Below are 12,918 nucleotides of genomic sequence, written 5' to 3' on the forward strand. Positions count from 1 at the left end.
TTAGCTATCACCTATCACTGTAAGCTGCCCATCCACCACCCATGGAACAGCCACTGCAGCATCTGATCCACAGAAGTGGGTGCGTGTGTTTTTTTTTACTTGTACAGTGGCCCCAAAATATACTGAACCTGCCCTGCAGAATCTGATCAAGGAAGAGGGGTGGGCACATTCTGCCCAGTAAATCAAACAATTGCAGGGTAGAACTAGTGCTACAAGAAGCAGGAGGGAAGGGAAATAAAGGTAGTGACTCTTTAGCCAATAGTTCTTCAATCAGAGAATTATCACCTAAAGAAGCACTTATCCCCACTTCCCTTCCTTGCTGTTCTTTCCACGTGGGTTGGCTAAGGAGCCACTGCTTCCTACTTCCCTTCTTCCTAATTTTCTATGCATCCACCTACCCTGCCCCCCAAAATCAGGTGCTGCAGAGACTGACTAGGTGTGTATGTGTGTGCACCTTCTTTCTGATAAACCTGCTTTACAATGCAGAGAGTGCACTTTCTTCCTCTGTAGGATCAGCTGTTCCAGCACCAGAATCTGCTGGGGCGGGGGGGAGATCAGTGGGTAACTTTGCTGGAAGGTGAGGAGAATTGTCAGCTAAAGGCTGCTTCCTTTTGAAGGGGAAGTGTCAGTTTAACTGCTTCCCTGCAATAGAGTGGGGAAGCTCCTAGTTGTCCAATTCCCAAAACTAACTGGTGAACTGGCACCAAAGAGTTATTCCCCCTGCTTCTCCTGCTGCATCTTGGAGTAGGCAGTGCATCTGATCCATAGAAGTTAGTGGTTCTTCCCAGTAAAGCATGAGAGCATCCCCTGCTTTACCAGACAGAACCACCCATTCCATAGATATCCACAGGAGGTAAAGCAGTGCTTTGATGGTGATGGTTCTGTGCAGTATAACAAGCCTGTTTCACCAAGCCAAACTGCATCCCCTTCACCCTACAGATCAGCTAGCTGAGGATCCTGGATGTAATCTGTCAAAACTTGGCTCTTCCCTTAGAGACAGTAATTGGTGGTAGTATTTCCCACCAGCAGGTGACACAGAAGGAACCCATGAACTGCCTTCCTTAAGCTATCATGCATTAAGTATGTGAGGGCAGCCCCAGTTGCTTGCCTTGCTGCTGTGGTGGTCAGGGAAATGCTGTAAGTGATTATATAAAGGGATTGGAGAAGTACATAGAAGAATGGACGTGTTATTGGCTAATAGCCACAACAGTAGTATTAAAGGATGTAAACCACTGAATATTAGGTGCTGGGGAGTTGAAAGATTCCTATTACAAGGTGTTGTCCTCTGCTGCTATTGATTATCAAGTTATTTTGCTGGATCTGCCAGCTATTGGTCTGATTTGAATGTTGGTCTAATACTTCTTAAGGACAAGCTATACATTTCAAGTTACATTGGGGTCACTGTTGAAAATGGCATTGCTGTGCCATATTTTTATGATGTCATATATTCTCTGTTTTCTTTTTCTCCCTATCATTGAGATGGGGGAATGTACAAAGCTAGTGTTTTGAGTGACAGAGCATTGAGAGAGAGGGGTGTGATTGTATTACAAAAATAAGAATAGGGAGGCATGCAAACACAGGTAAAGATTCAAGAATTCACAACATGGGGCTGGGTTATTTGAGAGATCGCCTCTCCCTGCTTACATCTACCATCAGTTCCAGAAGAAGAGGAATGCTATGGGTCCCGTCTGCTAGGGAGCTACACTTGGCGAGTCCCAGGAGGTGGGTCTTCTCTGCCATGGTGCCTGCCTTATGGAACATCCTCCCCCCCCCCCAAACGAGGCTGGCTCCATCCCAGTTGATTTTCCAGAAGTCCCTCAAAACCTGGTTATGCCATCAGGCCTGGGGGCCTCAGGGGACTGGTGAGGTACTGAGGTGGCTCCATTGTTGTTAGGATCTGGTGCCCTCTCTTAGCCTTCGTGATTTTTAATTTTTTTCTGAATAGTAATTATTTTTTATATGTTAACTGTTTTATAATTTTATTGTATGGTGTCCAGAGTCACTTTTTCATGAGATGGGTGGCCATATAAATTGGATGGATGGATGGATGGGACATATAGGATGGCCTGGTTTAGAGGATACAGATGAAAATGGTCCAGGGAGATGATTCTGCTGACCTTTTCTACCTTTCAGAGTGACATGCTGAACCTTAAGGGTAGCAGCCCTTTCTTTGTGTCCTGATTGGTCCTGATACCATGATCAGGAGGCCACGACGAACAGGCTGTAGGTACAAAGCCCAGGCAAATGCCTTCCAACTTTTGAGGCCTCTGATTAGCTCTAAATCAGCATCATAAACCTATGACAGCCTGTGGGAAGTCAGCGCAGAACACTACCATCTTGTGATCTCAGAGGCTGAATCCTGTAATTTTAAGATTGGAAGGGTCACTGTATATAATATAATATAATCAAAAATTGTGCACCATGATTGCTAAAAATTATTCTCAGTATATCTGCTCCATGCTGATAATCCTCAAAGAGTCCTAAGGAGGTTTTTGCAGTTAAAAATAACGTAAAGAAATATACCATAAGAATTGCATAAAGCCTCAGTATCTTTTTTTTTTTTTTTGAAAAATACAAAACACCAAAATCAAAGTCCCTAGCAACAGTGAACAAGACCCAAACTGAAAAGCAGTTCAAAAGAGGTTCAAAGCAACTCAGTTGACCTTTTGTAAAACTGAAATCCAAAAGTACAGAGGAATGATTAGAAAGGGCTTGTGCTTTTTTTTTTTTTTTTACTTTAAAGATGTGTGTGTTTTGAGCATGTGGAACTAACTTACAGTTATGGTCATAAGCATTCAAGATGGCATATGTAGGATGAGTGATTGTTCAGGTATTTTGGCGCCAGGCCATTGAACTAACCAGAAACAATTTGGAATCCAGTGTTTGTGTATGTGTGTGTTCAAGTCCATTTTTACTCCTGGCAACTGCCTGGACTAGCTCCTGCAGTTTTCTTGGTAAGATTTCAGAAGTGGCCTGCCATTGCCTCCCTGGGGCTTGAGAGAGAGTGACTGGTCCAGTCACCTAGCTGGCTTCAAGCCTAAGACGGGACTAAACTCATGGTCTCCCAGTTTCTAGCCTGATTCCTCAAACACTACACCAAACTGGCTCTATCCAGTGTTACATAAGTATAGCTGACCTTAATATACCCCAGAAACTTCCATTGGTGCAAAATGTTGCAATGGAAGTCCTTCCTGGGGTTTGCTGTATGGAAGACACAACCCAAACACTACTTAATCCGGTATTACTTAAGTGCTATTTGGGTTGTGTCCTCCATATAGCGAACCTCAGGTAGGGCTTCCATTGCAACATTTTGCACCAATGGAAGTTTCTGGGGTATATTAAGGTCAGCCATACTTAATATCATCAGACCATATATAACATTCACCTTGTCTAGAGAACAGTTGCATCCGTATTTTACTTGAGAGCTTCCTAGAATCATTTCACTGGCCACTATTGGATTTAGTGGACATTTTTTGTCTGATTCAGCAGGGATCCTCTTACATGTTAAAGATCAGTCTAGTCTTGTGTTTTGTTTTGTTTTGGCTGCGAGGAACCATATGTTTCCAGGAATTTTCCAAAGAAGACATATATTAATGTTCTGTCAGCCCTCTAGTAGTTGGCATTCAGAGATATACTGCTTCTGAACTGGAAGGTTTAATTTATCTATCACTACTAAGACTTAGAACCGATCGTTGTAGGAAGAGAGCTGTGGTAGTCTATGGTGGCAAGATCTCAGGAATCCAGTAGCACCTTTTTGGACTAACAAGTTTTATTAAAAAGCATAAGCTTTTATGAGCTGCTGCTCACTTTATCAGATGCATAGAGTAGCTAGACTGATACAGGATTTAAATTGGGGTAGGGGGAGGTTGGTTATGCCGATGCAGGGTACATGTGAGACGGATTGTAAGTATTTTATCAGTTAACAATTATAATGTGTTAAAAATCCATTGTGAGTGTTTTTTAGTTTTTGCTGCTGCTCCGATCCAGCTAGACTGATGGCTGTTACCTCATTTAAGACCCTAAGTAAATTATGCTTTATGTAAAATGCTGTATTTGTAGCATTTATATAGACCTGTGCTGTAAAGCTATTTGGATGCTAAAAATAGTGTGGAGATAATTATGTGGAGTTTAGTGACTGGCAGTGCCCTTTGACTTTATGAACTCTACCACCAGTCCAATTCCAAGAATCCTCTTGTGGTATTTATGATTTTATTTACGCTTCATATTTCTGTCCTGCTCTGGAGCCCCAAACAAACTTCTCAAAACAATTAGTAACATGTAAAAAACAAAACTGAGACATTTAAACTAAAGTAGTAATTAAAACAACCCTTGCTAGTGGCAGCTTCTGATGCTGATTCGCAACAATTTGCCTGAGCCATGCATGGGTGCCATGTTACTTGGGAATGTGCCATGCAGTGTGGAAACTGCTATGTAATTACGTTACGAATTCAAACAAAAATGTGGGTGGCTCCTGTAAGTAATTCTCTATCCATCTTTCAGCAAAGTATTTTGAATTTTCTTTTTGGTGTTTAGAAACACTGTGTAAGCATTAAATGGATTTGCTTTGCTTGTCTTCTGGTTTATACATCTACATTTGGGCACAGAAATGCGTTTGCTGTCTGCTTACTGCCAGTGCTTGGCTTCCAAGTATTGTTTTCCAAGAGGTGTATCTGCCGCGTTCCCTTGTGCTTGGCTAGAGTCTGCCAGGTGGCACCAGGGATCCCAGGAGCGTCGCTGAATTTGAGTGGCTGTGGCGGTGTGTGTTTAGTTTAATTACCCAGTCAGCTGGTGTGGGAATCGAGAAGCAGCTCAGCTCTGGTGCTGAATCTTTTGCCTGTCGCAACAGCGTGCAGCACAGAGTACACACACTCCAATGTATTCCAAACAGCCCAGAGCACATGGAGCTGGGGGTGGGGGGGAGAGGCTTGTAAAGGAAGCATGTTAGTCATCAGGTTGTTGCTGCATAATTCAGGAACACGCTTGCCTAGAACTGGAGATTAGCCAGGTAAGGCTGCTTTTTGCACAGAATACTCTTTTAGGCATTGAACCTGTATAGTATGCTGTTGCTTATGCTTTCTCCTGCATATTGCAGCTTTGAGTGTTGGTATCTTTCAGCAGCAAGTCATGTCCTATTTCTAGGCACTCTTCATGGCTGGAAAAGAAAGAGGGTCTTCTGCTGCCTGTTATCTCTCTTGATGTAATTGTGCAAATCAAAGTCAATGTTTTGTTTGACTTTTAGATAGGTTGAATTTTTCTAGTGCAAGAGGACTGAATACCTTCAGCACTTGAACTTAAATTCAGTATAGGCTGAACTTTGCTAACTACTTGTTCCTTCAGTTCTTCCCCATGCCTGCCCCCTTCTCATCTACCCTCCCTCTTGGAGATATTGTATATTTTGTATTCAGTAATGCTGGGTAGTATTTGGATAATGTTGTAAGTAAGAACTTGTGCATTTCAGCAGTGACCTTGAAAATTGGGGTGTGTGAATGCTTAAATTGTTTGTACTTGGCAGTGGTCCTCTCACTGGGTAGCAGAATAGGTATACTTTTTTGATGAAAGGCGGAGAACGTCCCTGAAGGGAAGGGGAAGACAAGAGCTGTTGCAGGAAAATATGCTCATTGCTTAATAGACAATAATCATTGACAAGCAGTAAAAGCAGCAAAGGCAACAACAACAGAAAGTTAATTATTTCAGATTTCCTTCTAACAAGCCATCATATTTACATATAAAAGGGAAAACCTTTCCTCTGGTGGAAATTGATTTGTTGCTGATTTATCATCAAGATTGCAATGTTGCTGTGTAAAAATACCAGGCTTCCTGATCTGATTTGACTCTTCAGAAATTCCGTGGGCAAATTTAGAAAGCCCGACAAAAAAAAAGAAGGAGAAGGAAAAGGAAAGAGAAGGAGAGAGAAGGGGAATGACAACAAGAAGGAAAATTATTTCCAGGGATTTGAACAACACCCAGAATACGTTATCAATAATGTTATCTGTGGCCCAAGATGGCATCGTATGGCTTACAAACATTGTGAACAAGTCTGTTAGAGCTGATATTACCCTATTTGCATTATGCTAACATGTCTCTGACAGAGGGCCACATGTTGGAGAGACAGAATAAATGCAAGTAGCTGTACATAAGTTGCTATGCAGCATGCAAGGAAAGTGGATGCCTGGATATAGCTGCATTATAGAAATAATTTCTTTCAGATTTTGAACCATGAGTACCTACAGTCTGATATCATGCATTAATGCAGGTGTTAAATGTAGCATTTAGCTTGTGTGGAAAGAGATTTAGTTCTGTATTAAATTTGCATTGTTATGATGTAATGTAGTTCTGAGTGGATATGTCCAGTTCGGTGAATATTACATGATTTGTTATTGTTAAATGTATAGTAAGATAATGTAGTCTTTTATTTAATGATCTTAAAGATTTAGATCCTATTTAATACTCTGCTTTTTTGTATCTGGTATAGATATATGACATGACCACCTTGTTGCTGATCCTGCTTCAGTGATGGAATGGGGAGGGGCATAGTTTCTTTTTAAAGAAGTTACTTCACTGTGCATATTCCAGAATGGGCAATGCCTTGCTTATTTGAGCAGATGTTTTGGGGGTAAACAAAGCAATATCTGGATTTATAGTATACCGCTCACACCTTTGGCACACAGCATCAACTTTTAGTTGCATATGGGTAGTTGAATATAGTTGACTATATCCACTCTTGGTGTGAGAGAAAAAACAAAGGCACACAACAGTTCTGGGTGGAAGAACAATATATGTTTAAGTGGAAAGCACAGATGTTAGTACTAGAACTTGCTGGAGTGGGAAGGTGAGATAATTTAATCACTCTAAATGTACTGAATTTCCTGGTATGGCTGCTTCTAACCCAGAACAGTCTATTCTTAACATCACCTCTCCCAGGAGGAATTATTTTCAGCTGAAGAAACCATAGATTAAAAATGGGCTCTTCTTTTTTTTTCCAAATCTATCCAAACCGTCACCCTATTAAATTGCTATGTTCATGAGTCAGATACATGGAAAGTGGACATGAAGTATAAAAAGAAGGAGGGAGAACATTCTAAATCTATGTCTGCATTCTCTCAGATTTTCAGACAAGGTTCTGCTCCATTTCCCCCTTTACCTTCAGAGACTGAAACTCTGAGAGCTGCAAAATAGGGCTTCTTAACTCTGGAGCTTGTTAACATTAAAGACATTTTGTTTAATTATTTCATCATTTTCCTCCCATATGGAACTTCATTCTCCAAGCAAAGCACTTGACTTTGTCACTTAATTGTTTTTGCTTATTTATTAAGGCCTTTTAAAACACCAGTAAGTTCACTTGTTTTGAGAGAGACAAGGTTGATTATAGTTAGGCAGCTCTTTTTTTATTGTTCTGATTTGAAGCCCACATATTTTATAAGTAAATGAAAAATAGTCTAAAATAAAACTTTCAGAGAAAACAGAGGACTTCTGATAAGATGGAGATGTACCCAGACATGCTCCAGTCTGTTCTACATCAGGTCCGTAGTATCATATGAGATCAATTGGATTGTTTGTCTGTTTGTTTATTATTCAAATTTTGCTACCACCTGTCTCCCCCAAAAGGGATTGTTTGATTATCCAAGGGAATTGGTTTGGTTAAAGTACATTATGAGGAATTTCCAGGTCTCAGTAAGTTTGCCTGGGTATGTTGTGAGGCACCCTGGTAGGGAACTTCCTCTAGAATCTCATGCAGCATGCTTATTTCTGTGACTGGCATCCAGCCTGAGTTGCTGAACTAGATGGAATAGTGTTGGAGTTATGAGAGGAAGAGAAGGATGTATCTGTACGCTGTATAAATAAATAAAACATATGCAATACTGCATCCTTTTTTTAAAAAATGCTTTCTGGGCATTACAGATTTGACTGATGCAGACTCATTTTTTCTCAAGTTGCTATTCTGAATGCATTGCATAAACAAGGCCATATCTTTTGTGATCTGCTGAAGCATATCCTCTCTCATGAGGTTATCCAATGACTCCTTAATGTTGTCAAAGAGACCCTGAGTTCCATCCCTTGGAAATCTCCTAAGATTGATGCATTCTGATAGCAAATGGAAACGTACGTGGATAAGTTGTAAGTAGGGTTTTAGTATTAAATCACCTTTCCTAACATAGCAGATGTATTCGAACAACATGCTAAGATTTCTTACTTTGATTAGGTTTTGTTATGGCATTGCTTGGTTGTTAAATTTGTTTATGATTTAGTGTGAGAACGCAGAAGGCACAATGACAGAGTTAAGTGTTTTGTCTGAACCCGTCCATGATGTCTTGTGATTCAAGAGCAGTCTGTCTGAAACTATTCTGAATTTCCGTAAGTGTAACAGCAGCCTCAAACTGTTAGTACATGGAAGACTAAGAACTAACTGTGTGGCTTGCCTGTAATGATCAGTCATTATATCCTTTTGCTATGTCCTAAAAGCTTGAGAGACTCTCAGCATCACTCGGTTCTAGAGGCCTTCTCTTCCTAGACAAGGAATGTGCAAAAGTTTTCCCTTTATTTCAGTAGATTTTCTGCTTTGCTTTCATCCCCTTGGTCTCAGATATCTATGGCTAGTCAGCATATTGTCCCAGATATCCTTTCTTTTCTGTGCAGCTTGTCTGTTTACCGACTCTTCTTCTCATCTCACCTCCTATCCACCTATCCCAGCAAAACCATTCTTCAACTGATCTACTTTATATTGGCAAGCCAGTTTATATTTGTGTTGGAGTATGTGGAAAATGTACATGTAAAATTAAGTACACCTTTCGATACTTTGCCTTTGATACACAAACATGAAGGGTGTTTGCAAAGGAAAGAGTAGCAAATTTAGATTTGCAAGAATATATCTACAGTATAAATCATTCTGGAAAGTACCAACAAAAAAGGTTCTTTTGTTAGTTTCTTGTTTTAGCCTGTACATTCCCTTATTCAGTTTTGGTTAAATTTTGCAGTTACACATAGCTAATTGGGGATAGAAATGCATATTTGATTGCATATTAGAATACATGTCCCATTGAGGGTCATGAGGTCCTGAGACAACTGTACTCAAATGTCCATTTGAGAGTTCAGCCTGCCCCCTCCCTATGTAGCAACATGAGTATCCAGCTGCGGATTAATTCTTCCTCCCTGGTACAAATTAAATTAGAATCAGATATAAGGAAGGATTCCGATAACTGTCTTTACCTGTGCAATTTGAAAATCCACATTGGAGATTGTTGGATTGCTGTAAAATTGTAGACCTGTCCAACTGTTCTGGGTAGCAAGAAAGTGCTAATCTTTTCCTTCTGTATAATGTTAGAAGAGTGGAGAGCTGTATAGCTATCAAACCTGTCAGTTAAAATGTGTGAAAGGTGAAAGGACCCCTGTGCAATTAAGATACTGACTGGAAAATCTTATCAATCTTGTATTTGCTTTTTTCCCATAAACTAGAATTTGTTAACATCCCTCATCTATTATTAGTAGACATTTTATTAAATATATTACAATATTCTGCCATTTTACTTAAGATTATAGAATTAATATAATAACATTGTTAAGAGAAGGAGCTGTGAATCATGAAATCTTTGATTGAAGTCTTGTCTTTGGTTTGAATTATTTTGCGTCCTTGGACAAACTGCTGTTGTCTCAAATTCATGTCCAGCCAGAGTAATTATTCTAGCCTGATTGGTCTTTGTATGGATTATTGGGTGTATGGGAAATGAACATTTTAAAGTGCTCCTGTAAATGTAGGTATTATTATTCAATTTATTGAAGTCCATTTTTATATGTGCTGCTGCTAGAATGTATAGAGAAAGTATTATGACTGCTTTTGTAGAATCTGGAAATGGTAGCATATGTCACCTTGAGACATGAGTCTATATTTTGGAGACAGAACACAATGCACTGTGGGCTAACATCTAACATTTGAGGGGGGAACATTCAGTAATATATTGCCTTTTGAGAATTTTGCTTTCAGTCCAACAGGGAAACAATATTATTCAACAGAACGGAGTAAAAAGCTTGGATTTTGCAATCCAGCACCAAAATACAAACTCAGCCAGTCGGTAATAGACATGTCCAATAGTTATTTTTAGAAATCTTTAGAGCAGAAGAAAAATAATATTTTTATGAAAATGTCTGAGTACAAAATATGGTATGTAATAAAAACCTTTGCTCACTGCTTTCCTTGGATGTTAAAAGAACAAGTGTGGTGTAACGAACAGTGTTTAACTTACATTGAACAGATATCACGGTTCAGCCAGAGAATCATCTGGATTAATTTCCATCTTAATTTTTCAGTTAGGAATAGAAATAGTACATTTTTTTTTTCTAAATCAAAGTGCTCTACATAAAAATAATGGGCACAACTAGAAAAATCCCTTGTTGCCTAGAAACATTCTAAAGTCCTCAATAAATATCTTTTTCAGTCCTGTTGCTGAGGTCTTTCTGATTAGAGATTTAACCTGGGATGATCTGCATGGAAAGCACTGACTCAGAACTCTTGGGTTCAAGAGCGTGCTGTAGGGTTAGGGTTGGATACGTAGTATAAACGTTCTCCTGCAGAGATGACGGAAGGAAGAGCTAGCTGGTGTTAGTGGCTATAGGCCTTTGGAATTGAAAATAAAACTTAATATAAAATAATGGACAACAATAAGGAAGACTTGTGGCACATGTCTTTATGCAGCCCACCAGCTCCAGAAAATACACATCAGCAGATTTACATGCAGAATGAGCTATTAACACTCAATGGATGTGTTCAGCAACTCTTTCTCTTTTTTCTATTAGTTTCGGTGAACCATTTCACATTATCTGGGTAAAGTCTGTAAACTCAGTGTATAGTACCATGTATCACATTATTTTCTTGCATATATACATGCATTGACTGAATATACCAGTATGAAAACAGTGTATATTCTTGATCCATAATAACATTTTTTGATTGTTGGGAAGAAATTGACTTTGGATTTAAGATGGCCTCCTTCAGATCCAGTATTTATTCCTTTTCAGATGCTACCTATCAGACATACCCAGCACTTTCTGACATATATTGCCGTAGGCAGGTCAGTTATCTAGGTAATTGTCAGATGTGTTTTGCTCTTTGTTGTTTTTTATCTGAGCTGCTTTTAGTTGCTAGAAGGAACACCTGAAAATTCTTGAATTCTGAACAACAACCAAATGATTTACCCCTTAATCCAGTCTTCCAGATCAGTTGAACTGCAGTCCTACAGCCAGCGGAGGTCGTGATGAAAGCTGTAGAGGATCCCAAATTGAGAGAGAATGCCTTAGCATATTGTAGTTTTGAGAAATGCATATATGCATACATACATACATACGCACATACAGCCATCATTCTTTTTCTTTTCAGAGTAAGCAACGTCATATAAAACACAGAAAAGAAGTACAAAAGAGTAAAGCAAAGAAATTTAAAACATGAGATAAAGAAATAAACAAAGAAAAGGACACATTTGAGGAATGTAGTTCTCAAAATCTGTATTAGCAGAAGGTAAAGGTTTTTAAACCACATATATTTTATTTAAAAAAGCATCTGTTTTAGAGAAAAAAAAGAGGGACTGGGTTATATGAATGTATACTAAGTGTTTAGTCATCTTCCCACTAACATTGAAACCCTGGTTTCCTACCAAATGGTAGATCAATAATGGGAATACCAGTTTCCCCCCTTTGTTGAGATTTTTGGGCCTACCTGTTGGCCATCCCCAAATTCAGTCTGAATTTTAAAAGTTAATGTAAGCTAAGAGAGATTTTCTTCATATTCCTCCCCATTGTGGCTGGTTTTGATGCCCCAAAGGCCATCCTAGACAATCGGGTACACGGTATGGGATGCAGCAACAAACAGCTTGCAGGAAGCAAGAGTGAGTACAGTATAGAAACAGATAGTTAACTAGTACTCATTTTCTTCATCAAATGCTCATCTGATCATCATAACAACTGAGAAGTGGATTAACAAGGCCTCTTCAATTTACACATTAGAAAAAATCACGAAGTTAAAATAATGAGACATGAGAGGCGGGAATCACAATTCTATCAAATTGGATGGATTTTATGTTTTACTTCAATAGCAATAGACCATAATATGGTCATACTTAAATACATAGTAAATATGTACATGTATAGTACCTGTTTCTTTACTTACGTTTTTAGTAGATTTTTTTAAAGTTTTCTATATCTTTTCTCTCTGTGTATCTTGGATTTATGTTAATTTGGTTACTCGATAATGTTGGTTAAGTAATAAAAAATCTGATCATCATGTGATTAGTCAAACAGGTCTGCTACAGGACATACTTTTCTACATTATACAGGCATTTTACTGTATATAAATCTTGGAAACCTGTTTAGGCAAATTCTTGGCTTGCCAGAATCTGCCCTGATGCAAAAGTATATTTATGGAACATGTCTGAAGGTGTTCTGCTGAACATACATGATATGGAATATGGTTCTCAGGTCAGGAATGACAGCTGGAGCAGACTCTCTTTTTAGAAATCAGTCTTTCCACAAACTCTGTATCTGTGAGGTGGTATCAGTAAGTAAGAATCGCGAAGAAATGGCAGATGAAACAGCTTAATTTGTATTCCATTCACCCAAGTTCTTATCTGTGGGTTTCACAGAGACTATTTGCTCTTTACCAACCTCTTTTAAAGCTAGGTACATAGGAAATTGGGATAATTGCAGCAAGTTAAGAACAATCATTTCTGCTTCTGAGCCTTTCTTGGGTTCTGTAACTACAGGAGCTCAAGCAAGCTCACATTCACTGCAGCTAAGTACAGATAATTCTCTTTCCTCCACCCACCCAAGCTGCCACAGTGTGTGAATGATGGTCTATCACAACATTGCTTAGGCTTGAAATAATAGAATCTGATTTCTTTAAAAGGGCTCTGAGCAAAGCCTCCTAGGCAGTGCTTG

General features: G+C 39.1%; 1 protein-coding gene across 6 annotated transcripts in view; it reads left to right on the forward strand.

The window, feature by feature from the left end:
- NCOA1 (nuclear receptor coactivator 1) overlaps positions 1-12,918 on the forward strand; it is a 295,660-nt gene that overhangs the window by 160,272 nt on the left and 122,470 nt on the right. The window contains exon 1 of one of the 6 annotated variants that reach the window (XM_063300623.1): positions 4,986-5,005. The exons of the other annotated variants lie outside the window; for them this stretch is intronic. The gene's annotated coding sequence lies outside the window, so the exon portion shown is untranslated. Of the gene's footprint in view, positions 1-4,985; positions 5,006-12,918 lie in introns of those variants that run through there. 6 annotated transcript variants of the gene reach the window in all.

The sequence above is a fragment of the Candoia aspera genome, chromosome 1 (assembly GCF_035149785.1).
Source record: "Candoia aspera isolate rCanAsp1 chromosome 1, rCanAsp1.hap2, whole genome shotgun sequence".
Classification (NCBI taxonomy): Eukaryota; Metazoa; Chordata; class Lepidosauria; order Squamata; family Boidae; genus Candoia; species Candoia aspera.